The sequence below is a fragment of the Neophocaena asiaeorientalis genome, unplaced genomic scaffold (assembly GCF_003031525.2).
Source record: "Neophocaena asiaeorientalis asiaeorientalis breed wild unplaced genomic scaffold, Neophocaena_asiaeorientalis_V1.1 scaffold363, whole genome shotgun sequence".
Classification (NCBI taxonomy): domain Eukaryota; kingdom Metazoa; phylum Chordata; class Mammalia; order Artiodactyla; family Phocoenidae; genus Neophocaena; species Neophocaena asiaeorientalis.
Window position 1 is genome coordinate 533415 of NW_020172006.1, and position 27836 is coordinate 561250.

General features: G+C 40.2%; 1 long non-coding RNA gene across 3 annotated transcripts in view; it reads right to left on the reverse strand.

The window, feature by feature from the left end:
- Positions 1-27836, reverse strand: part of LOC112402437 (uncharacterized) — a 91020-nt gene that overhangs the window by 29236 nt on the left and 33948 nt on the right. For all 3 annotated transcript variants that reach the window (XR_003003705.1, XR_003003703.1, XR_003003704.1), the window contains exons 3-4: positions 21408-21481; positions 5755-5788 (exon numbers count right to left, since the gene is read on the reverse strand). This is a non-coding gene — a long non-coding RNA (uncharacterized LOC112402437). The remainder of the gene's footprint in view (positions 1-5754; positions 5789-21407; positions 21482-27836) is intronic.

Sequence of the window (27836 nt, forward strand, 5' to 3'; positions counted from 1 at the left end):
TATTGGAAATTAAAAATATAAATGCCAAAATTTTTAACAAAAGAGTTGTAAGATGGAAAAGAAATCTCCCATAAAGATGGGGGCGGGGGAGGCTTCCCTGGTGGCGCAGTGGTTGAGAGTCCGCCTGCCGATGCAGGGGACACGGGTTCGTGCCCCGGTCGAGGAAGATCCCACATGCTGCGGAGCGGCTGGCCCCGTGAGCCATGGCCGCTGAGCCTGCGTGTCCGAACAAAATGTGAGACAAAAATACGAAGTCTAACATTTGACTAACAAGAGATCCAGAAAGAGAACAGAAATGGCAAGGACAAAACTGACAGAGAACTAATAGAAAAGAAATACTTGGAGCTGAAGGACATGAGTCCTCAAGTTGGAAAGTTCACAAAAGTTTAGCACGATGAGGGACTCAAAGTCCATACTTAGACAGATTGTTGTGAAATAGTAGGACCACAAGGAAAAAGAAGGGAAAATCAGGTCAACTGCAAAGGATGGCCTGGATACCAGAAGACTATTGACAATGCCTTCCAAATTCTGAGGGAATTTGACTACAATTATACAATTTAAATTGAAAAAAGAAAATCACCAAGAATAAAATAACATCCACATATCCACCATTCAAAATAAATACATGTTAACACTTTTTCATTTTTGCTTCAGAAAATAAGTGAAAACAGAGCACCCCATACTCCAAAGCAACCATTCTCATAAATTAGATGTGTACCTCCTAGTCTATGTTTTCACACTTTTACTACCTGCGTGTGTAGCTATAATCAATAGATAGTGAGAGTTGGGTATTTGAAAGGTATTTGAATTGAAATCTTATGGTATATATCATTCTGCAGTTTGTTTGCCATCTTCTCTGTTCTATCTGCAAGCAATGCACTGCCAGGGGCACATCCAGGCTTCGTGGGGCCTGAAAGTTAGAAAATTGGTGGCGGTGTGTGGAGGCGGGAAGAGGGAGGTCTCTTTAAGAAAAGAATATTAAATTATGAATACAAAATTATATCTGACAGTAAATTTTTATGTAGAGTGAGAAAAGAAATTACAACAAATTACAAGTTTTAAAAAGCTGGCACACCTCCATACACTTTTTCCCCTACAGCTTTTAACTGTTTACTTTTTTGATAACCTCTTCATAGGACAATGATCTTATAATTTTCAATAGGGAGAATAGAAAGATAACTCAGTCTTGTCTCTATGGTTGATCAAAATTCATTCTCTGTAGCTGATAGTTTAGAAAAGTTTCTTTCTGCCTCACACATAATGATCGGTTAGGTCATATAAATTGTTAGGATTATTGTCAACTTTGGGAAAGCCCTGATTTTGCACTCTGACATTTTCCTTTTTAATACCAAACTGTTCTTATTTTGTGGCTGCACCATCTTCTATGAGGATACTAATTAGATGATTCTTTTAAATGTTTATTTCATGCTTTGGTCTGTTCCCCTGAGTTATCTCTGCTTCCTTCAGTATTATTATTTTATCTGTTAGCTTATCTTGTCCTTTATGCCTAGTCATCATTGCTTGTTTATACATGCTTGAGAATGAGGAGAGAGGAGAGCTTCCTGTGACTTCTGCGTGGGAGGGTGGTTGGGAGGCTGAAAGCTTTGTTTTATAATGAGCAGGCAGAGAACCAGCCATTATACTTGGAAAGTCTAAAATCCAGACACAGGGACTTTCCTGGTGGGCCAGTGGTAAAGAATCCACCTTACAATGCAGGGGACAGGGGTTCGATCCCTGGTCAGGGAACTAAGATCCCACATGCCGTGGGGCAACTAAGCCCGTGTGCCACAACTACTGAGCTCACGCGCCTCAACTAGAGAGCCCGCCTGCTGCAAACTATAGAGCCCATGTGCCCTGGAGCCTGTGCACCACAACTAGAGAAGAGAAAACCCACACGCCACAACTAGAGAGAAGCCCGCGTGCTGCAACGAATGATCCCTCATGCCTCAACGAATATCCCGTGAGCCACAACTAAGATCCGATGCAGCCAAAAATAAAAATAAAATAAATAAATAAAACCCAGACACAGAGGATAGTCCTAATTCATTCTGTTTCTTTAGAATAAACACCAACTTTTCTGCAAGCTTTAGGGAATATCCTGGCAATCAGACCCTCTGTACTCAGGGATGGGATGGGAGGATTGATGATTAAGGTTTCAGCTCTATAGCTCACTTCTATCATTAGGCCAGTGGTGGCAAAAACATTGAGAACACAGCATAAACAACATCCTCTCTTATTTACCTCTAAAACTCATCTATTTGTAGAGCTCTACTTTGCCATCTTCCTTTCAACATGTGAAGGTAAATCTCAGGAAGAGCTATGCCTCTGGAATTTTGCTTGAGAGGCTGGTCAATGCCCTCAGCCACAATGCCCTTCCTCCTCCATATGCTCACAGCTCAGAAAACACTTCTCAATGCTCATCCTATAGGAGTGTGAGCAAGGCGCAAAGATGTGACAAATACCAATGGCACATTTTTAATTTTTAAAAACTAGGTCAGTCACAGACGTGAATAGCACCAAAACACAGCTGCTTTCAAGTTTCTTTTTTTCTTTTTTTTTTTTTTCTGACAAGGTCTAATTATAAGCTGCAAGAACAACTAAATCAGAAGTGTGCATTTGATTATGATATGAGCATCACCTGTGGCAGGTGGATTTTGCCTTGACTATATGGCTCCCAGTTCAGAGTGGGAGTAGCCTCCAGTTTGACTTAGAAACACAGAGCCCTAAATCCACAGAGTTTGCAATTTGTAATATGCATAAAAAGGTGGGGTGTTCCACCATCATCCCAACACAGAGGTCAGCTCAAACTGGTTCTGTCTATTCCCACTTTGACAGCAGGGTCAGGATTTCCTTTCAGGACATCATTACCCCACCAGGAGGCCATATCCCCTCTCCCTATGTTCTGAGGCTCACAAGAGTCAACGCTGCTAACATGTGAAAGGTCAGATGGGGAAGGAAAGCTTGCCAAGCCCTCCAGGGCAAAATAACTCATTCCAAATGAGATGCTTGTGGGCAGCCCAATTCTGTAGGTCACGCATGGTCCACTCCAGACAGCAGCATGAGGGACAGCTGGTCACTGAAGCAGTTCCCACTTCATGGTTCCTCCTCCCTTCAAACCTCCCGAACCACCTCCCCCCATTTCAGATCTCTCCACATCTTCCTCTTCTGTGGTCCATGGTGAATGCCACCCCCACCCTTTTCTCATCCTGCTCTGGCCTGTGGTCATTTATCTGGTCTCTGAGCAGGAAAATCTGCAAGGTTGCAGACCAAATTTTATGCCTGGAGCAGAATTTCTAGCCTTTGTAGGTAGATGACTCATGTCTGTCATACGAGCCAGGAATGGGGATGGGAGCCACCATTAGGGATGAAGTTAACAGGTTTGATGATCTCAGTGGTACTAGGAGGACATGGTGAGGGAAGGAAAGATTGTATCTTTTTTTTTATGATTCCCTGCTTTTTTTTAATTAATTAATTTATTTATTGGCTGTGTTGGGTCTTTGTTGCTGCACTCAGGCTTTCTCTAGTTGCGGCTACTCTTCGTTGTGGTGCACGGGCTTCTCGTTGCAGTGGCTTCTCTTGTTGTGGAGCATGGGCTCTAGGTGCATGGGCTTCAGTAGTTGTGGCATGTGGGCTCAGTAGTTGTGGCTCGTGGGCTCTAGAGCACAGGCTCAGTAGTTGTGGCACACGGGCTTAGTTGCTCCTCAGCATGTAGGATCTTCCCGGACCAGGGCTCAAACCTGTGTCTCCTGCATTGGCAGGTGGATTCTTAACCACTGCGCCACCAGGGGAGTCCTAAGATTCCCTGCTTTAATCAACTTTTTTGATCAATTGACCAACTTCTAGTTAGATAAAGGCGTCCTACTATACTATAACTAGCCACAGCTCACTGAGTACCTGTGTCAGCACTCTTACATGCTTTTCATTATTTCTATTCCTTTCATAATTCTTGCAAGGTAGGCACTTGTATCTGCATGTTATAAACAAACTGAGGCTCCCAGAGGCTGATTGCCTCACTCAAGACAACTCTGCAAGTTAAATAATGGAATAAGAATTTGAGTATTAGTCATTTCCACTGGAAGACTAAGAGGAGACCGTGTGCAGGGTCAGACCAATGGGCTATCCAGACTAGAGTCTTTGTGATGATAGCACAAAGAAAGTGTTGAACAAAGGCCTACTTGCAATTCCTCAGCTCATAGGTTAGCTGTGTGCCCACTACATTCCTACCTACTCATATTCACTTGTTAGAAACTAACATTTATTAGGTATTGACTATATGCCAAGTACTGTGCTGAACACTTGACACTTCATCTCATCTGTTTCTTGTTACCACCTATGAAATGAGAATCATTACCCCCATTTTTCTGATGAAGAAATTGATACTCAGAGTTATTGTGTAAGTTTCCTGAGGTCAAAGAGCCATGATTTGAACCCAACTTGAAGAAATCCCAGAGCCTCCTCCATGTGGCCTCTGTGATTTGGAACCTGTTCCTCTTGAAGGCCTTCCAATGGCCCCTTTAGGCTTCAGGACAAATCATTTAGTGACTAAATATAAGATGATCTCTGTGCTGATGCATTCCAGGCCTTCAGGATGAGTTACTCAAATGCTAACTGAGAACTTGGATGACACAGTGGTGTCAGTGTCAAAAAAACATCTAGAAAAGTTTCCATTTACATTTGTGAAAATCTGCTTCAGCTCACTAAAGGGCAAGTGGAGCCAAAAGCAGGCAGAGTCCTGTGCTCGTCTTCAGCTTCTGGAGCCAGGGACTACCTCATTCATCTGTTTCCATAGCCCCCAGCAAAACAACAAGCATACCATAATTTTTGCCATTTGTTGAGTACTTACTATGGCCCAGATAACCCCACTTAATTTCTACAACAATCCTGCAAGGTAGATATTATTATCTGTGTCTCACAGATACAGACTCTAAGGTTCAGAGAGATTGAGCAACTTGCTGCTGAGTCACAGAACTGGTAAAACTCAGGCTACCTCAGAAGGCTTCTCAGAGGAGATCGATCTGGAGGAAGCATTTGCTGGAGGAAAACATAGAAAAGAACTTCTAATTAGCAGCAGCAGGCCCAGTCATAGAGACAGGAAAGAGCAGTGGTCTTGCTCATACCTAATTCAATAGCAACCTTTGTTTGTTAATACATCTTTATTGGAGTATAATTGCTTCACAATGCTGCGTTAGTTTCTGTTGTACACCAAAGTGAATCAGACATTATCAAGCCTTTCCAAAACATTCAATTTAGTTTTCATAGAAATAATAGCTCAATCTCTCTTTACATTCATAGTTCACAGATTTACACTTTATTTAATTAAATTACACCATGTGTGCCCAGCAAAAATTGGTTTGCTAGCAAACATCACTGGCTCCTGGTAAGCATCTAATTGGTGCTGAGTTATTTAACTTCCTCATGCTATATTTTTCTCACCTGTAAAATGGTGGTATTGTAAGGATTTAATGAGTTAATCTATATAAAAAGCTTGTTAAGCACTCAGTAAATGTTTGGGCACAGAAGCACACAGGTATGCCTTTGTTGATAAGTTTTCCAGGAGGAATGGAGAGCATCAGTTAATCCTGTGAGTTGGTTACATGGAGGTACCTTAAGAGCTTCTCCCGTATTGGGTGTGATTTTATTAGATAAAAATGCCTGTTGGGGATTACAGAAATCTCCCCCACTCCAAATACTGCCTTTTATTCCCTGATTTTCTAATTAAATGTGCACTTTGTCCTCAGTATACTTGACACATACCTTATCCAAGAGCCTTCTTATTCACAGATCTGGTCTGAAGGCAAAAAACAGAACAAAAGCAAGTTACTCCTTCTTCAACACTTGAATGGCGGCCACAAAAATAAACAAATAACATCCTTTTATTCTCCCGAAGAGACACTTCCGATGAATTTCTTAATCTCCCTCCACTACAGCAGATATATTCTCAGGACTATCAGGTTGCAAGGTATACACAAATTCCAAGAGCACTGCTGGGAACAAAATCTGCCACACTCTCTGGCATTAAAGGACTCCCACTGTTGGCTCCATTTCCTAGTCATAAGCATCCTAGACATGCCACACCTCTAGGGGAAAAGCTAGAAGGTATGGTCCTTAGAGAAACATGACAGAAAGAGGAAAGCCTTTGGAAGCAGACATGTCTGGATCTAAATTTATGCTTTGCCATTTGTTAGCTGTGTGATCTGGGCAAGCCACTTAACCTCTCTGAGCCTCAGTTCCCTCAACTATACAATCAATAATCTTTGCATTAAATTCTTGAAAATATTTAATGTGTTAAGGCAGGAATGCACCTAGCACAGGGCTGGGCACATAAGAAGCATTCAGTGAACGGTGGCCATTATTATTGATTATTCTCCAGGATAACTCCAACATTGACCTTTAGGTATAATGAAGCTCTAGAATGTTGTAGTTAAACGCCAAGCTAGTTGGGTTTGAATTGCAGATCTTCTATTTCTGAAGTGGGTAAACGTTGGCAATTTCCTTAACCTCTCTGGGCCTGATTTTCCCTATCTCTAAAATGGAAAAAGTAACAGAACCTATATCAAAGGGTTGCTGTAAAAATTAAATAAGTTAGTATATATAAAATGTTTAGAATAGTGCTCGGAACATATTAAGCACTATGTAAGTGTCATCTATTATATTAGTTCTGTATCATAACTATCTCTTTAACTGTAGACACCTTGAAATAATGATTGTCTTTTTTTTTTTCCTGTATCTCCAGGGTGTCAAAGTGACTGCAACACCTTAATAAATGTTAATGGAATGAATGAAGCATCTCACATGCCATGCTAATTAAGACTTTCCCTGGAAATGACACTAACCCAATTCAAACTAAGGGAGAAAAAAAAGACAATTTGCTCATATTTAAATTATCCAGGAGTTAATCTTGCTTCTAGCACAGTTAGAACCAAAGGGTCAAATGGTTTAAGGATGACTTTCTTTTCAACTGTTTCCAGCATTTCGGTTTTGTTGGCTCTCTCCATGTGAAGGGCATTGTAGCCATCAGCAACCCAAGCTTCACAGCCAGCCACTTTATCAACTTAATGCTTTTTCTCCAAAAGATCTGAAAAATGGCTAGAATTTAATGTGCCCAGCTAGAGTTTTGTGCCCATCCATGTATTAACTTCTGTGTTCAAGGAAATGGGGTAATCTGACTGGGTAAGCCTGTTCACCCCATGTAGAAGAGAAGGGGCAGACCTATGCAAACAGACAGATTTCCTCAAAGTAAAGAGTATTCTATTATAAGGAGGAGGGAAAAGGGATGCTGGGCAGGCAAAAATGCCAGATGCTCTGACATAGGCCAAAAGATGGTGCTCAACCTCATTAGTCCTAGACCACTCCAGACAATAAGAATCTGCCCAGAATTTTTTTTAAAAATATGGAATTCCCTGGTGGTCCAGTGGTTAGGACTCTGCACTTTCACTGCCGAGGGTACATGCCCTATCCCTGGTCAGGGATCCCACAAGCAATGTCATGTGGCCAAATTTAAAAAAAGAAAAAAAAGAATCTGCCCAGTTTTAATAGGTCTTTTAAGAAAAATATCTTAATATTTCTAAGTAATTATTCACAGATTTCAACCTCCTCACATGAGGCTCTTCCTCAAATCCAATCTAATCTAAATTCCTTGAGTTTCTAGTCAAAGTATTTTTCTTCTTGTTTGTAAAAGGTAAAAAATAAAGCTAAGCAAATGCTTTATAATCTAGTCTGAAGATGTTTTTGAGTAGGAGTTATTTTGTAGCCGAGCAGGACCCCATGCGGCCTTCCCAGAGCAGGACCACCCCATCCGCCCAGACGTCCTCTCCCTGCCTCTTGTCCATAGAAAAACTCTAGCCTCCTTCCCTAAGTTTCAAAGAAGAAATTTAATCAGAGAAGTGACAAAATGCAGAAAGAAAGGAAAACAGTCAAGTAAGACAAAATAATAATAGTTTAGCCATTAAACAAAGTCAAGGATTTTTAATTCCTTTTAGTTCCTCCTAAAGGGCTATAGATAATATTCTGAGCCACATCCTTTGAGCTGTTTTGCAGATACTGAAACCCCCACCAGGTGGAAGAAGTTAACTGGATGCTGCCCACAAGCATGTAGACCCCACACCAGTTGGAACCAAAACGTTGATGATGTTGATTCCCAATTACCTTACCACCAACCAATCAGAAGAATGTCCACGAGCTGATCATACACCCCACAGCTCTCTTCCCTCACCCTGTCTTTAAAAATCTTTCCCTGAACACAAGAGGGAGGAGATATGGGGATATACGTATATGTATAGCTGATTCACTTTGTTATACAGCAGAAACTAACAGAACATTGTAAAGCAATTATACTCCAATAAAGATGTTAAAAAAAAAATCTTTCCCTGAAAGCCATTGGGGAGTTTGGGTCTTTTAAGCACTAGTTGCCTGGACTCCTTGCTTGGCCCCTGCAATAAATGCTGCCCTTTCCTTCACCACAACCTGGTGTCAGTAGATTGGCTTTACTGTGTGCAGACGAGTGGACCCAAGTTTGGTTTGGTAACAATTTCATCAATATGGTGCTACCTGGAGTAGTATGGCAAGCAGAGCCCAGAGAAAAAGAAATCTGTGATCAATTTGTGATGTCTGCCTGCACCAGGTTCTGGAATGGAAAGGGGCCACACACTTGGCTGAATTTGCATCCCTGAGTTTTGTAATGCTTCATCCAAAAAATTTCTTCTTCCTTCACCCAGCACCCTTACTCAAACAGGGAAGGCATGGAGGAAATGTCAGGAAAAGTGGGATATGGGCAACATGCTTGTTAAATTCTTCCAAGTTCTGATTTCAATCTTGAGATCTACTTACAGGACTAAAAGTTATTCCTCAGTGAATCAGCAAAGGCACTGAGTGTGATTAGCAGTTTTTGGATGCAAAACAACATTGCAAACTGCTCTGTACTCTGCTTGGCTGTGCTGAGGTACCACTTCAGGTGTTAGCAAAAAAAGAGATGTGAGAGAGAAAGAACTGTTACACCCACCAACAGCCCTTCCTTTGGCCATGATCACATCATCCAAGGTGTGATCACTGACATCAGGTTGTTTTACCACATAGTGTGAGCTGACAACTAAAGAACAGCAAGTTAGTCTGTATGACAAAAACTTTTCCCATTTATTTGCTCCATTGACTTTCAAGGGTTAGGCTGAATTATCATCCAGAAGATTTGTATTTTGCCTGTTCCCACTACCTTTTCTTAATACAAAAAATTTCAAACAAATAAAACTGGAAAGAATATTATAAAAAATACCCATCATTCAGATTCAACAATTGTTAGGATTTTGCCACATTTGCTTTATCTATCCTTCTCCTTTTTCTGTGGAAGTATTTTAAAGCAAATCCCAGCCCTCGGGACTTCCCTGGTGGTCCAGTGGTTAAGAATCTGTCTTCCAATGCAGGGGGTGTGGGTTCGATCCCTGGTTGGGGAACTAAGATCCCACATGCCGTAGGGCAAATAAGCCTGTGCGCTCTAGAGCCCATGCACGACAACTAGAGAGCCTGCGTGCTGCAACAACTGCGCCCACGTGCTCTGGAGCCCATGCACCACAACTAGAGAGCCTGTGTGCCACAACGAGAGAGCCCGCATGTCTCAACTAGAGAGCTCACACGCTGCAACAAAGAGCCTGTGTGCCACAACTAGAGAGCCCGCATGTCTCAACTAGAGAGCTCGCACGCTGCAACAAAGAGCCTGTGTGCCACAACTAAGACCTGACGTAGCCTAATTAATTAATTTAAAAAAAATCCTAGTCCTCACGTTATTTCTTCTCTAGATACGTCACTTCACATCTCTAAAATATATGAAAGGATTGGTTTAAGATGGCAGAGTAGAAGGACATGCGCTCACTTCCACTTGTGAGAGCACCAGAATCACAACTAACTGCTGAACAATCATTGACAGGAAGACACTGGAACTCACTAAAATAGACACCCCACATCCAAAGACAAAGGAGAAGCCACAGGGAGAAGGTAGGAGGGGCACAATCACAATAAAATCCAATCCCATAACTGCTGGGTGGGTGACTCACAGACTGGAGAACACTTACACCACAGAAGTCCACCCACTGGAGTGAAGGTTCTGAGCCCCACACATCAGGCTTCCCAACCTGGGAGTCCGGCAATGGGAGGAGGAATTCCCAGAGAATCAGACGTTGAAGGTTAGCAGGATTTGATTGAAGGACTTCGACAGGACAGGGGCAAACAGAGACTCCACTCGGGGAGGGCACACACAAAGTAATGTGCACATGAGGACCCAGGGGGAAGGAGCAGTGACCCCAGAGGAGACTGAACCAGACCTACCTCCTAGTGTTGGAGGGTCTCCTGAAGAGGCGGGGGGTGGCTGTGGCTCACCAGGGAAGGACACTGTCAGCAGAAGTTCTGGGAAGTACTCCTTGGTGTGAGCCCTCCAGGAGTCTGCCATTAGTGCCACCAAAGAGCCTGTAGGCTCCAGTGCTGGGTCGCCTCAGGCTAAACAACCAACAGGGAGGAAACTCAGCCCCACCCATCAGCAGACAAGTGGATTAAAGTTTTACTGAGCTCTGCCCACCAGAGTAACACCCAGCTCTACCCACCACAAGTCTCTCCCATCAGGAAGCTTGCACAAGCCTCTTAGATAGCCTCATCCACCAGAGGGCAGACAGTGGAAGAAAGAAGAACTACAATCCTGTAGACTGTGAAATGAAAACCACATTCACAGAAAGACAGACAAAGTGAAAAGGCAGAGGACTATATACCAGATGAAGGAACAAGATAAAACCCCAGAAAAACAACTAAATGAAGTGGAGATAGGCAACCTTCCAGAAAAAGAATTCAGAATAATGATAGTGAAAATGATCCAGGACCTCGGAAAAAGAATGGAGGCAAAGATTGAGAAGATGAAAGAAATGTTTAACAAAGACCTAGAAGAATTAAAGAAAAAACACCTAGAAGAATTAAAGAACAAACAAACAGAGATGAACAATACAATAACTAAAAAGAAAAATGCACTAAAAGGAATCAATAGCAGAATAACTGAGTCATAGAATGGATAAGTGACCTGGAAGACAGAATGGTGGAATTCACTGCCACAGAACAGAATAAAGAAAAAAGAATGAAAAGAAATGAAAACAGCCTAAGAGAGAGCTGGGACAACATTAAACACACCAACATTCACATTATAGGGGTCCCAGAAGGAGAAGAGAGAGAGAAAGGACCAGAGAAAATATTTGAAGAGATTATAGTCGAAAACGTCCCTAACATGGGAAAGGAAATAGCCACTGAAGTCCAGGAAGCATAGAGAGTCCCAGACAGGATAAACCCAAGGAGAAACATGCCGAGACACATAGTAATCAAATTGACAAAAATTAAAGACAAAGAAAAATTATTAAAAGCAAAAAGGGAGGACCTCCCTGGTGGCTCAATGGTTACAGGTTAGAGCCCTGGTCTGGGAAGATCCCACATGCCACGGAGCAACTAAGCCTGTGCACCACAACTACTGAGCCTGCGCTCTAGAGCCCATGAGCCACAACTACCGAGCCTGTGTGCTACAACTACTGAAGCCCTCATGCCTAGAGCCCATGCTCCACAACAAGAGAAGCCACCACAATGAGAAGCCCGTGCACCACAACAAAGAGTAGCCCCCACTCACCACAACTAGAGAAAGCCCACGCATAGCAGTGAAGACCCAACACAGCCAAAATTAAATTAAAAAAAAAAAAAGCAACAAGAGAAAAACAACAAATAACATACAAGGGAACTCCCATAAGGTTAACAGCTGATTTCTCAGCAGAAACTCTACAAGCCAGAAGGGAGTGGCAAGACATACTTAAAGTGATGAAAGGGAAGAACCTACAGCCAAGACTACTCTACCCGGCAAGGATCTCATTCAGATTCAATGGAGAAAGCAAAAGCTTTACAGACAAGCAAAAGCTAAGAGAATTCAGCACCACCAAACCAGCTCTGCAACAAATGCTAAAGGACCTTCTCTAAGTGGGAAACACAAGAAAAGAAAAGGACCTACAAAAACAAACCCACAACAATTAAGAAAATGGTAATAGGAACATATATGTCAATAATTAAACATGAATGGATTAAATGTTCCAACCAAAAGACACAGGTTTGCTGAATGGATACAAAAACAAGACCCATATATATGCTGCCTACAAGAGACCCACTTCAGACATAAGGACACATACAGACTGAAAGTGAGGGGATGAAAAAAGATATTCCATGCAAATGGAAATCAAAAGGAATTTGAAGTAGCAATACTCATATCAGATAAAATAGACTGTAAAAAAAAGAATGTTACAAAAGACAAGAAGGGACACTATATAATGATCAAGGGATCAATCCAAGAAGAAGATATAACAGTTATAAATATATACGCACCCTCGATATATAAGGCAAATGCTAACAGCCATAAAAGAGGAAATCGACAGTAACACAATAATAGTGGGTGACTTTAACACCTCACTTACACCAATGAACAGATCATCCAGACAGAAAATTAATAAGGAAACACAAACTTTAAATGACACAATAGACCAGATAGATTTAATTGATATTTATAGGACATTCCATCCGAAAAGAGCAGATTACACTTTCTTCTCATGTGCACACAGAACATTCTCCATGATAGATCACATATTGGGTCACAAATCAAGCCTCAGTAAATTTAAGAAAACTGAAATCATATCAAGCATCTTTTCTGACCACAATGTTATAAGATTAGAAATCAGTTACAGGGGAAAAAAAACGTAAAAAACACAAGCATGTGGAGGCTAAACAATACATTACTAAATAACCAAGAGATCACTGAAGGAATCAAAGAGGAAATTTAAAAATACGTAGAAATAAAAGACAATGAAAACACAATGATCCAAAACCTATGGGATGCAGCAAAAGCAATTCTAAGAGGGAAGTTTATAGCAATACAATCCTACCTCAAGAAACAAGAAAAATCTCAAATAAACAATCTAACCTTACACCTAATGGAATTAGAGAAAGAAGAACGAACAAAACCCAAACTTAGGGCTTCCCTGGTGGCGCAGTGGTTGAGAGTCTGCCTGCCGATGCAGGGGACACGGGTTCGTGCCCCGGTTCGGGAAGATCCCACATGCCGATAAGAGGGAAGTTTATAGCAATACAATCCTACCTCAAGAAACAAGAAAAATCTCAAATAAACAATCTAACCTTACACCTAATAGAATTAGAGAAAGAACAAACAAAACCCAAACTTAGTAGAAGGAAAGAAATCATAACGATCAGAGCAGAAATAAATGAAATAGAAACAAAGAAAACAATATTAAAAATCAATAAAACTAAGAGCTGGTTCTTTGAGAAGATAAACAAAATTGATAAACCTTTAGCCAGACTCATCAAGGAAAAGAGGGAGAGGACTGAAATCAATAAAATCAGGAATGAAAAAGGAGAAGTTAAAATGGACACCATAGAAACACAAAGCATCATAGGAGACTACTACAAGCAAGTCTATGCCAAAAAAATGGACAACTTGGAGGAAATGGACAAATCCTTAGAAAAGACTGAACCAGGAAGAAATAGAAATATGAACAGACCAATCACAAGTAATGAAATTGAAACTGATTAAAAATCTTCCAACAAACAAAAGTCCAGGACCAGATGGCTTCACAGGTGAATTCTATCAAACATTTAGAGAAGAGCTAACACCCATCCTTCTCAAACTCTTCCAAAAAATTGCAGAAGAAGGAACACTCCCAAATTCAGTCTACAAGGCCAGCATCACTCTGGTACTCAAACCAGACAAAGATACTACAAAAAAAGAAAATTCCAGACCGATATCACTGATGAATATAGATGCAAAACTCCTCAACAAAATGCTAGCAAACAGAATCCAACAACACATTAAAAGAATCATACACCATAACCAAGTGTAATTTGTCCCAGGGATGCAAGGATTCTTCAGCATATGCAAATCAATCAATGTGATACCATATTAACATACTGAAGAATAAAAACCATATGATCATCTCAATAGATGCAGAAAAAGCTTTTGACAAAATTCAACACCCATTTATGATAAAAACTCTCCAGAAAGTGGGCATAGAGGGAACATACCTTAACATAACAAAGGCCATATATGACAAGCCCACAGCAAACATCATTCTCAATAGTGAAAAACTGAATGCATTTCCTCTAAGATCAGCAACCAGACAAGGAGGTCCACTCTCACCACTATTATTCAACAAAGTTTTGGAAGTCCTAGCCATGGCAATCAGAGAAGAAAAAGAAATAAAAGGAATCCAAATTGGAAAAGAAGAAATAAAACTATCACTGTTTGCAGATGACATGATACTATACATAGAGAATCCTAAAGATGCCACCAGAAAACTACTACAGCTAATCAATGAATTTGGTAAAGTTGCAGAATACAAAATTAATGCAGAGAAATCTCTTCCATTCCTATCCACTAACAACAAAAGATCAAAAAGAGAAATTAAGGAAACAATCCCATTCACCATTGCAACTAAAAGAATAAAATGCCTAGGAATAAACCTACCTAAGGAGGTGAAAGACCTGTACTCAGAAGACTGTAAGACACTGATGAAAGAAATCAAAGATGACACAAACCAATGAAGAGATATACCATGTTCTTGGATTGGAAGAATCAATATTGTGAAAATGACTATACTACCCAAAACAAACTACAGATTCAAGCAATCCCTATGAAATTACCAATGGCATTTTTTACAGAACTAGAACAAAGAATCTTAAAATTTTTATAGAAACACAAAAGACCCCGAATAGCCAAAGCAATCCTGATGGAAAAAAAAACGGAGCTGGCAGAATCAGACTCCCTGACTTCAGACTATACTACAAAACTACAGTGACCAAGACAATATGGTACTGGCACAAAAACAGAAATATAGATCAATGGAACAGGATAGAAAGCCCAAAGATAAACCCACACACATATGTTCAACTAATCTACGACAAGGGAGGCAAGGATATACAATAGAGAAAAGACAGTCTCTTCAATAAGTGGTGCTGGGAAAACTGGACAGCTACATGTAAAAGAATGAAATTAGAACACTCCCTAACACCATACACAAAAATCTAGAAAAATGGTAGAGATGAATCAGTTTGCAAGGCAAAAATAGAGACACAGATGTAGAGAACAAACGTATGGACACCAAGTGGGGAAAGTGGGGTGGGGGTGGTGGTAGTGGGATGAATTGGGAGATTGGGATTGACATGTATACACTAATATGTATAAAATAGATAACTAATAAGAACCTGCTGTATAAAATAAATAAATAAATAATATAATTCAAAAAAAGAACCTGAAGGTTTTGGGTTTGTTTTTTTTTAAATAAAATAAAATATATGAATATTTTCTTATATAGCCACAGTGCCAGTAATACACCTAACAACAGTAGTAATTCCTTGATATCATCTGATTCTTAGACCATTTTCAAAGTTCCCTAATATCTAAAGAAATATATTTCTTATAGTTGGCTCCTTAGAATCAGGATGCAGGCGAGGTCCACACACTGCATTTGATGGTTATATCTTTTGAGTCTTTTATAATCTAGAACAGTTTCTCCCCCTTGCCCCAAGTTTTTATTTATCTTTATGCCATTGACTTCTTGATTAAATAGTTCAGTTGTTCTCTAGACTCTCCTATATTCTGAATTTATCCATTTATGTCCTTGTGGCATCACTTAAACCTGAGCCTCTACCTCCTGTATTTCATGTAAACTGGAGGTTAGTTCTAAAAGACTTGTTAGAATCAGGTTCTGTTTTCCATAACGGGGCATCTCAAGAAGCACATATTTTCTGGTGGTCCCACTCTTAGGGAAGTTAAGATTGATCAGCAGATTCAGGTGGTGTCAGCTAGATCTCTCCACTGTAAAGTTCTCCATAAGCTGTTTTTCTAGGGAAGTGCCAAGATGTCAGAGTAGGAATCTCCTGAGGTCACTTCCTCCCCCAGGCACACCAAATTGCCACTATTTACAGAGCAACTATTGATGAGAACTACTTGAAGACTAGCAGAAAAGATCCTCTACAACTAAAGATATAAAGAAGGAACCACAATTAGACAGGTAGGAGGGGTGGAGTCGCATTATACTCAAGACACGTACCCCCAGGTGGGCAACCCACAAATGGGAGGTTAATTATAATTGCAGAGGTTCTCCCCAAGGAGGAAGTGGTCTGAGCCCCTGCCCAGGGGTCCTGCAACAAGAAGATGGGGCCACCTGAACGTTTGGCTTTGCAGGCCAGTGGGGCTTACTTTCAAGAGAGCCAGAGGGCTGTAGGCAATGGAGACTCCGCTCTTAAAGGGCACACACAAAATCTCACATGCTCTGAAATACAGGGACACAGCTCTACCCACCAGCAGGCCAGCTGTGCAGTTTAGCTACTTAGCCTGCGAAATCCCAGGACTGGTGCCCACCGGCTGGTGGGCCCCTCCAGGTCCTGGGACTAGGGAGGACTCCAAAATGGTGCCTGCCAGCACCAGTGGCCTCTTGATAGAATGAGCTCCCCAAAAAGTGATGCAAGGAGAAAACCTACAACCAAAAATACCCAGCAAGGCTATCATTCAGAGTTGAAGGAGAGATAAAGAGTTTTACAGACCAGCAAAAGCTAAAAGAGTTCAGCATCATGAAATGGCTTGAAGCCTTTCATCTAATGCTCTCATCCTTTATTGATCTTTGCCTTAAATTATATCATTAGGATTATAAAATGGTGATTTTTCTAATTCTGTCATTCCTTTCACATATATTAGCTGGGAATTGTGTGTAAGGAAGAACTTTTCCTCATTAATTAGGGCTATTTGGTCATCCTGAAATGCAGATTGAATTGGAAAAGCAGGATAACGTTTACTTATTTCTCTTAAATTGCCAGTTTTCAGAGTAAGGGCTCAAACCCTTGTCCCCTGTATTGGCAGGAGGATCTTAACCGCTGTGCCACCAGGGAAGCCCCCTGGTTCCTTTAAACGCAGAATGTCATTTAGGGACCACAGTCTGGGCACTAGAGGTTGCCCATTGCCCATGGGGTTTTAATGCTTCTAGGTCTTTCTGAAAAGTATAGAAATAGAAGGAAAAAATCATAAGCATATACTGATATTTCTAATTCAAATTTAATATTAAAATCTATTTAGGGACTTCCCTGGTGGCACAGTGGTTAAGATCCTCCTGCCAATACAGGGGACACAGGTTTGAGCCCTGCTCCGGGAAGATCCCATATGCTGCAGAGCAACTAAGCCCATGCGCCACATCTACTGAAGCCCGTGCGCCACATCTACTGAAGCCCGTGAGCCTAGAGCTCCTGCTCCACAGCAAGAGAAGCCACTGCAATGAGAAGCCCACGCACTGCAATGAAGAGTAGCCCCGCTTGCCACAACTAGAGAAAAGCCTGCGCACAGCAACGAAGACCTAACGCAGCCAAAAATAAATAAATAAATTTATTAAAAAAAAAAAAAAGATCTGAACTCCTCAGTCTGGCATTTAAAGCCCTCCCAATCCTGTTCTAAATAAATAAATAAATAAAATGTATTTATATGAATGCCTTTGATTTTATATTTCTCTTCTCTTACACTAAAAATCTTGGTTCTTAATAGCATTAACATAATTACTTATTACTTTGTGCTACACTACATAAAAAGTAGTTTCAAAATACTAATGTAGGGCTTCCCTGGTGGCACAGTGGTTGAGAGTCCGCCTGCCGATACAGGGGACATGGGTTCGTGCCCCGGTCCGGGAGGATCCCACATGCCGCGGAGTGGCTGGGCCCATGAGCCATGGCCGCTGAGCCTGTGCATCCGGAGCCTGTGCTCCGCAACGGGAGAAGCCACAACAGTGAGAGGCCCACGTACCAAAAAAAAAAAAAAAAACTAATGTAAAGACCTACTAGTGACATAACTATCGAGTGCAGTGTTAGATTTCTTTGCAGCTCTATTCTCCCTTAAAATATATTCCACTACGTATGTACAGCAAATATACCACATTGTAGAGTCACTTGAAATAATTGTCCTCTCTGTGCAGCTACATAATTAACTTCATATACAGTTAAGCTCATTGTTTTTGGTTTGTTTTAAAATCTTAGGAATTGTCCTTTTAAATTAAATTTAACTTTGAATGTGTAAAACACATTTATATGATTCCAAAGTCAAAAATGCATAATAAATATATATTCAGAAAAGTCTCTTTTCCATCCTTGTCTCCTCTGCCCTGTATTATGTTGAATTGTATGAAATTGCTAAAGATTAACCATTTTATCAGCAAAAATGGCAATTTCTGTGGTTGAACCATAAATACATCCCCACCTTTCTTACAGAATAGACAGGTGCTACACATACTATTCTCTACTTTGCTTTTTTCGCTTATATATTCTAGAGATCATTCCTTCCCCTTCATTCAAGTGCATTGTCTTCCATGTGTGTATTGATGTACCATTGATTGATTTTTATTCAATCAAACCTCTATTACTGAACATTTGGATAGTTTCCAATATTTTGCTATTAAAAATAATGCCTCCAAAATAACCTTGTATGTCATTCCATATTATAACTCAGTCCATATTTTAATTAGTAGGTATAAGGCCACCCTCTCTGTAAGTGACCACCCCATGCCATACCCAGCCTAAGTCATTCATTCTGCTAAACATTTGTCCTGGTCTTTTGGTATCCACTGCCTTTTGAACACCCTTCTGATGTTAGGAGAATTTTCCCTTTCTGAGTCCCACTAAGTTAGAATGCAAAATGCTCATTCCTGTCCCTCTCCTTTGCAGTTAGGACACAGGCATGTGACTTACGCTCCTCTAATCAGATGCATTTGTGTGAGATTCTGGTGAAGAAAGTGGCAGTGAGAGGGGAAAGGCTGCACAGTGCACTCCTTTTGCTGGTGAGGCAGGTAGCAGAGCTATGTGGTTTGGGGAAACTGGAATGGTCTGTAAGGTACAGAAGTAACACTGATGCCTTTGGCAGCGGTGGCTGCAGTCAAATTGAGTTCCTGGTAGCATATGGTTACTGAGTGGTGACAGGGCATTGGCCTCAGTGTGCTTATCAGGCCAGCTGTGCTACTAATTTGGGGGGATTTTCCTGGAAACTTAGCCTCAAAATTGTTTCCTCCAGTCTTCCCAACAATTCTATGAGTTACCCGATATCTTTTAAATAAATCCCTTTTCTGCCTAATCTGCCAGCATCAGCTTCTGTCACTTGTAGCCAGGAAATAATTTATGTAGCAGATCCTGGGAGTCAGAGAGGGTAAAGTTTTAGCTACCACAGGGGCCTGATCATCCTCTGACTTGCACTTTCACCCTTCTTCCTTCCTCCTAAGAGTGCTTGTGAGTTCAGGGACAGAAGGTCTGTGGTCTAACAAAATTAACTGGGTCATTAGGGGCCCAGAAGCTCTTTTGCAGGAAGCTCCTTTGACAGTAGTCAGTCATAAGGAGTAGAAAGTGTTTTCCTGATTGCTAGAGGAGAAGAAAGACAGATGTCAGTGATGGGAAGGAGGTCAGCAGTGGCCCAGCAGAGCTCCTGGGGTCAACAGAGTAGAAGGATGGTGAAACCAACAGACAGAACAGAGAGACTAAATGTTAGAAATCTTAACATTTCTCAAGTGAATAACTGGGGCAGGAGATCTAGAGAAAAGAATACAACTTCCAGATCATACGATATTGCTTATATGTGGAATCTAAAAAAATGGTACAAATGAACTTATTTACAAAACAGAAATAGTCACAGATGCAGAAAACAAACTTATGGTTACCAAAGAGGAGGGTGAGGGAGGGATAAAGTGGGAGTTTGGGATTAGCAGATACAAACTACTATATATAAAATAGATAACAAATAAGGACCTACTGTATAGCACAGGGAACTCTGCTCAATACTCTGTAATGACCTATATGGGAAAAGAATCTAAAAAAGAGTGGATATATGTATATGTATAACTGATTCACTTTGCTGTATACCTGAAACTAACACAGCATTGTAAATCAACTATACTCCAATAAAAATTTTTTTAAAAAGAAGATAGAGTCTAAAGAATCTTGACTTGGTGTCACCTTGTGAGTGGACCCATCCGGACCCAGTGACAATCTAAACAAGACCATATGTATTAAAGCTACTAAACTATTGTCTCTCATAGATGGTAACTATTTCCCCCACCCAGTTTATCATTTCATTTCGTGTTTGTTGACCAAAAAGTTTTAACAGCATATACTTGATTTTATTGATACTTTTCTTTGTGACATTTTTCCATTGCTTTTATGTTTAGGTAACATATTCCCTTTCCAAAAATATGTTCAATATTATATTTTATTTTAGTTTTTTATGGTTTTATTTATTCATATGTAACCCTTTATTCCATCTAGAACTCATTTTGGTATATGGTGTGATCACCATGTGTTTCAGTGGTTGGATAAAGCTGACTGGATAAAAAAAGGCAACTTTAGGGCTTCCCCGGTGGCGCAGTGGTTGAGGGTCCGCCTGCTGATGCAGGGGACACGGGTTCGTGCCCCGGTCCTGGAAGATCCCACATGCCGTGGAGCGGCTGGGCCTGTGAGCCATGGCCGCTGAGCCTGCGCGTCTGGAGCCTGTGCTCCGCAACGGGAGAGGCCACAACAGTGAGAGGCCCGCGTACCGCAAAAAAAAAAAAAAAAAAAGGCAACATTAGACATGATTTTCAAATTAAAATAATGTTGTGCAATAATGAGATACAGTTTTGTACCTTAAAAATTATCAGGTGTTAAAAAAAAAAAAACCCAGTGAAGGTGAGCATGAAGGAAAATGGCACACTTAAAGTGCTGTTTTCAACTTAACCATTCTGTTAAGAGTCTTTAGTTAAATAAATAACAAGCAAGGTAAGGAAAAAAAAAAGAAAAAGAGGGAAGCTATTAATTAAAGAAAACGTATACAACCCAATACGAATGCGGACTTTAACTCATGATTCAAATAAGCCAACTTTAAGAAAAAGAGAGACAGTTGGAATTTGAGCACTGACTGTATGTTTAATGACAGTAAAGAATACCTCCTTATTTTGTTAGTTGTAATAATTATGGATATGTTTTTAAACAAGTTCTTATCTTTTAGAGATACATACAAAAAGATCTGATGTCTTGGATTTACTTCAAAATAATGCAGTGGCTGGGAAGAGGAAAGGATATAAATGAGACAAGATTGGCTGTAAGTTGTTAATTGTTGACGTTGGGTGGTGGGTATATGAGGGTTTCTTATACTCCCCTTTCTATTTTTACATACATTAATATTTGGATTTTTGCATAATAAAAAGTGACAAAAATGGAGATAAAAAAACATAGTGGCAATGATGCAGCAGGGGGAATTGTTAAATATTCCTAGTTAGGTAATGAAACTCCAGTTTCTTGGAGTGGCACAATTGGGCCAGATCATGGCCTCACCTAAGCTGACTGCAACTTACCAGTGTCCATGGAATTTCAAAAACAGCAAATCTTTACTGAGAGACTTCTGTATGTCAGGTCCAATGTCCTTCCACTGTGAAGCAGAAAGAGATATGCAAAGTACCATTTACAAAAATAGTATAATGAAATCATTGCTCCCACAAAAAGTCCATAAGAGTCATCTAAAATAAACATATGTCATTTGTGGAATTTTTTAAATATATTTTTTTAAGAAAAGAATAAACCAATCAGACCATGTCATATTGCCATTTAAATTGATCCACAAATTTTCTAATTGTCATCAGGACAAACCTCCTTAGCCAGACCTACCTCAAGCCCCAACCCTGCCTCCTTCCCCAGCCCTGTCTCCTGCTTCTCATCCCCACACACCTTAAACTTCAGCCATTGGAAGGAACTTGCAGTTCCCAGAACATATCTCATGGAGTTTATGCTCTCCTGGGGAAGTTTCATTCATTCATTCAACAGCATTCATTGGTCTCCTCATCTGGCCCGGGCCCTATGCCATGCTCCATCTCATCACCACCAGGTCTGCCTTTCTCCCCCATCAGTTCATTCTTCCAGCCTCAACTTACTTGTTTGTTTACATGTTTCTCTGAGAAACATTCTTTGAACCACTCAACCTGAACGAGGTGCCCCTCTTCTGTACTTTCTATATATGAGGGTATATGGTGGGCAGCAGGGGAGGACAGGGGACATGTCTTATTTCTCCCACTAGACTCTGAGGGCAGGGATAAAATCCTATTTAGGCATAGTATGTAGTTTAAGGCCTGAGTTGTATCAGAAGATCAATAAATGCTTGTGGAATAAATGAGTGAGTGAATGAATGAAGCTTCCCAACTAGCATGTAAACCCACAAAGGCAAGAATTTTTGTTGTTTTCTTCTGCTTTATCCTTAGCACCTAGGACGATACCTGGCACATTAAATATTTGTCAAAATAATTAAAGTTACCTGTCAAGGAAAAACAAACAAGGAGTTGTACATTAAGTCTCATGTGCAAACTGCCCATTTGTTGTGGTTGACCCATCTGTCGTTGGCAAAAGACTGATTCAGGACTAAAAAAGGAATTAGAGACAAAACGTGTTCTGGAGGTCAAATGCAATGAATTGAGTTAGTACCTTGTATTTAAAACCTAACTCTAAGTGCAAGAAAGAACAGTACATTTATTTTTTTTACATGCATTGTTTTAGAAGTCACTAAGCAAAATGTTGATTGCACTTCACCTAAAAGAAAAGTCAGCATTTTGGGGGCTTAAGTAGATTCTCATCTGACACAGGTCATCTTCTATGTGCCCTATTGCCTATGGATCTGGAGAAATATATCCAGCAATGGGGTAGCACATGATCTCCTACATCTGGAACAGCTGGGACCCAAGGAAAGCCATACGTCATGAATGATATCACCCTTATTGATCTAACTTCTAAAAGACAATGGAATAATTTCTTCTTGCGCAAACCTTACTACAGTGGTTTGGACCAGCAACTCCATAGCGGGATGATGGGAGGGCTGCACGGACAAAGGACAATTGTTGAACTCCCACAGCAGAAGGATGGTTTACAAAGTGATCTTTCTTAGGAGTTCTGCCTGGGACTATTGTACACCACATGGCAGGTGCTCTGACATAAGTAAGGCCAAATTGGATTCCATTTGGATTTCTTTTCTTTTTGAAACCATCCTTCTCTAGAATTGTCCTCTCTAAAAGTCACTAGCACAACAGGGGGGGAAAGTGAGATCTTGAACTCCCCAGGGAATCAAGGCAGACTTTCCTTCCTCTTTCTTTACTCATCCACTTTTCCATGGCTGCCATTCACTGGGACCTCATTTGAGAGGAGGTTTTATTTCCCTGCTTTCTCTCAGGATTCTGACTCAAACAATGTTCACTGGCTTTTCACAAAGAAAACTAGGACTCCCATTTATTTTATCCAATACACCGTTACATTCAACCTTGAAAACAGTATGCATTGCATTATTCTCTAACAGGAACAAATAGCAGAATGGAGCCTGACTATTTTCCATGAGGCTGATTTTTGCTAATCAAACATATTTATTCTCTGAACACTTTCAGTGCCTATTGAGAAATAAGTGGTACCAGAAAGGGCATATCTTCCAGGATGCAACTTAGAAATGTATAGAAAATAGATAATATTGAGGTCTTCATGTGAAAGTAACTCAGTAACTTGTAGAAGGGCAGTAGGGCCATTTTGTAATACCATAAAGATACGCACTACACACACTCTTCCACCTAACAATTCTGTAGGATTCCATCTCACAGAAATGCTCATACCTGGGAGTAAAGGCATATGAATGGCACACTGATTGAATCACATGTAGGAGCCACATGAACTGACAAAAAGAGACACACTATATATTGTAACGTGATAGAAGTAAATTGCCAAGTAATATGTAATATAAGATTCCATTTTTGTTTTAAAAAACCCACACTGCATGTATGTAGATGCATATTCCTATATATATTTATAGATATAAAGAAAAAGCCCAGAAAGATACCAACACCAAACTGTTTACAGTGGTTCCTTCCTCTGGAGAGTAAAATTGGGGGAGTATTACTTAAATTTATTTTAAAAAAACAATAAAGGAAATAATTGGATTAGTATAAGGTAGTTAACATTCACAGAGTATTTATTCTGTGAGGGGCACGTGATGGACACTCTGTATATCATCTCACTTATTCTGCAAATCTTCTGAAGTAGGTAATATTATCCCTGTTTGTGGATGAGAAAACAGATTCTGAGAAGTGAGTAACTTGCCCTACCTAACAAGGTTAGTAAGTAGCAGAGCTGGAATTCAAACCCAGGACTTTCTGACTCCAAGGCCTAAGATCTTCCCATTGGTCCAACAATGCCATCTCCCGTGACACAGTCTTGGCTAAGTAGATGGGCTTATAAACATTGCCACATGGCTGTTGAATGTTAGGTTTATTCTTTAAAACTTTTTCTTATGGAAAATTTCAAACATACACGAGAGGGGAAGGAATAGTATAATGAATCCATGTGCCCGTTATCATCCAGAGTCAACAATTATTAATATTCTGCATTATTGTTTCATCTACCCCAACACACACTTTTTAGGAAGCATTTTAATGCAAATTCAAGACCTCATATCATTTCACCATTAACATTTCAATCTCTGAATATAAGAACTTAAAAAAAACCATAATGGTGTTTTGTAAATCAACTATACCTCAATAAAATAAAAAATAAACTTTAGAAAAAAGAACAATGGTGTGATAATCACTGCTATCAGACATAATAGTTCACAATAATTCCTTAATAAGATCAACACCCAATCCAGGAAAATTTTCCTAGGTTGTCTCAAAATTATCTTTTTGTTTATTCAAAATTTATGTCTCAAATCTTTGTTTCCTTGAATTCTGATTTTCCCCTCCCTTTTTCTTCATACAACTTATTCATTGAAGAAATTGTCATTTGTCTTATAGAATTTCCCATCTTTTTTTTTTTTTTTGGCCAGACCATTGCAGCATGGAGAGTCTTAGTTCCCTGACCAGGATTCGAACCTGTGTCCCCTGGATTGGAAGCACACAGTCTTAACCACTGGACCGCTAGGGAAGTCCCAAATTCCCATCTTCTTGATTTGATTTCTCATACCTCAATGGGGTAATTTAACATGCTCCTATTTCCTTTATATTTCTCACAACATGATGATTAGAGATGTTAAATTCAGGTTCAATTCTTTTGGCAAGACTGTTTCTTAAGCAGTGTACTTCCTACTGCATTTTATCAGGAGGTAATTAATGTCTGACTGTCCTGCTTTTAGTAAATGCTAAGATTGAACAGTGGATTCAGCGGCTGCCAGTCTGATACATATGTTCCTCATCAACATTTTACCTAATAGTTTTAGCAGCCATTGATGATTTTTTTGCCTAGATCCATGATTTCATTAGGAACTTAGGCTCATTTAAAATCCTGTAAGGGGGCTTCCCTGGTGGCGCAGTGGTTTAGAGTCCACCTGCCGATGCAGGGGACACGGATTTGTGCCCCGGTCCGGGAAGATCCCACATGCCCCGGAGCGGCTGGGCCCGTGAGCCATGGCCGCTGAGCCTGCGCGTCCGGAGCCTGTGCTCCGCAACGCGAGAGGCCACAACAGTGAGAGGCCCGCATACCGAAAAAAAAAAAAAAAAAAAAACCCTAAAAAACTTTGGTATTTTTAAAAACCATCCTAAGATAGCAATACTATATCTTAGTTTTGAGTCAAGGTATCAAAAAAAAAATCTCTTTTTATCTATTACCTATCATGGTTCTTTTGTTTTTGGATTTTTTTTTTTTTGCAAGAGTAATTGAGTTTTTAGGCATTTTCCTAAAAGCATCAGTATTCTGCAACCCTCTATCCCCCATGTGGGACCATTTTGCTAATTAGATTGACATTTTTATTAACCTATCATTCAGAATTTTTATCATACTTCAATTCCTAAATAATTCATAAAAAGGAAAAAGAAAAGATATCCTCTTCCTCTATGATAAATATCATAGTAGGCCAGTTAAACATCTCTGAATCATTTTCAATTCCATGCCCAGGGTAACTACCTGTTTACATTAGAAAAGGTTGTTATTTTCAGTGATTTTAAGTCTGTTCTTATTCATTCTACATTCTTGTGGCTTCTGTCCTGGGCCAACTTTTGAAGCTAAAGAGAGGAAAGGCCCAGGCCCCATCCTCCAAAGATTCACAATCACCTACACTGATAAAATAAAGAAATGTCCAGAAGGTTCTTGGGGTGTAAGGGAAGAGGCACCCAAGACTATGAAATCAGGGAAAGCTTCTCAAAGGAGGAGATGTTTAGCTGAGTTTTGAAGGCTGAGCGGAAACTAACTAGGGGAAGGGCATTCCAAGAAAAGCAAAGCCATACAAAGGCACAAAGGCAGGAAAGAATAGGCCCTTTCAGAGCACTGCACATGGTTTTGTATGGCTGGTGAATAAGGTGTATAGGAAGGGGTAGCTGTGGTGGAGCAGCAGTGGGGCCAGGACGTGAAGAGCCTTGTTTGCCATGCTAAAGAGTTAGGAAGTCCCTGAAGGATTTTAAGCAGAAGAGTGACAGAGTCTGATCTATGTTGTATGTTTTTCTCCGCAGTAGATTTTTTTCATTTTTCTCTTTTCTCTGTTGAGGTGAAATTCATATAACATAAAATTAATCATTTAAAGTAAACAACTCAGTGGCATTTAGTACATTCACAATGTTGTACAACCACTACCTCTATCTAGTTCTAAAGCATTTTCATCTTCCCAAAAGGAAACCCACACCCATTAAGCAGTCACTTCCCATTCCTCCCTTCCTGCAGCCCCTGGCAACCACCAGTCAGCTTTCTGGTAGATCTACGTATTCCCTCAGTACACTTTTATTTCTAAAACTTATATAAGTAATATGGATTCATTATAGAAGAATCAAAATACAGGTGAGCAAAAGAGGAAAATAAATAATGCTCATAATTTTAGCATGTTAAGTAACTTTTGCATACTGTGTATCCTTCTAAAGAATTTTCTCTTGAGTTTCTTCATAGCATGTACTTTATGGGTCTCCCCAACCTTTGAGCTAGAAAAGAATTCTGCTCAAACCTCTGTCCTATGAAAGGGTATGAAGTCCAAGTCCCTACCAATATCTCTGAGGGTTCTTGGGGGGTTTTGTGGAGGTGACGGTGGGGATATGTTTCTTCTGATTACCTCTAGCTCTGATTTTCTGCCTTGATCTCCACCGCTCATTTCACTTTCTGGGCATGAAATGTCCCTTCTTCATTTCCCCAACCCCTTCTCTCCCCAAAATATGGCCTAAACAAGGTGGTGTGTTGGCAAACTTTTAGGGAAAATTTGGGAGCAAGAAAGGATGGCTTATATTGAAGCTCAGCTTAGAGAATAACTTGAAACTGCATGTTAAGAGAGCAGTTCTTTTAAGAGTCCATTAGTTATTCAAATCACTGGAAAATTCTCATTGACCATCCCTCCAGAGGCAGTACAGCAGCAACAGCTGCCCAGCTTCTCTCCCTGAGAAGGTAATGAATATCGTTTTCATTTTCCAAATTCAACCCCCTCTAGCAATAAACTCCAAAGCAATCATTTCCAGTGCCCATCCTCTTTTGCACAAGGCAATTCAATGCTTCTTCTGCTTTATTCTAAACTACAAAGAGATAAGTTATTCTGCTAAATCAAAATAGTCCCTCCCTATCAGAACTCTGGTGTCAGGTTGTCAAAGTTACAACTTCTTTCCCCCTACTGGCTGCATTTTCATTATTGCTTTGTTATTTTAAATATCTTTCCTGAAATATTTTTTGTTCCTAAATATTCTTCTACATCTTCTGAAACGGCTGCATACATCCCTAGTTTTTGGACACTTAGGTTGTTTCCAATTCTTTATTATTATAGAGAGTGCCATATTATATATTAAGGATATATATATATATATATA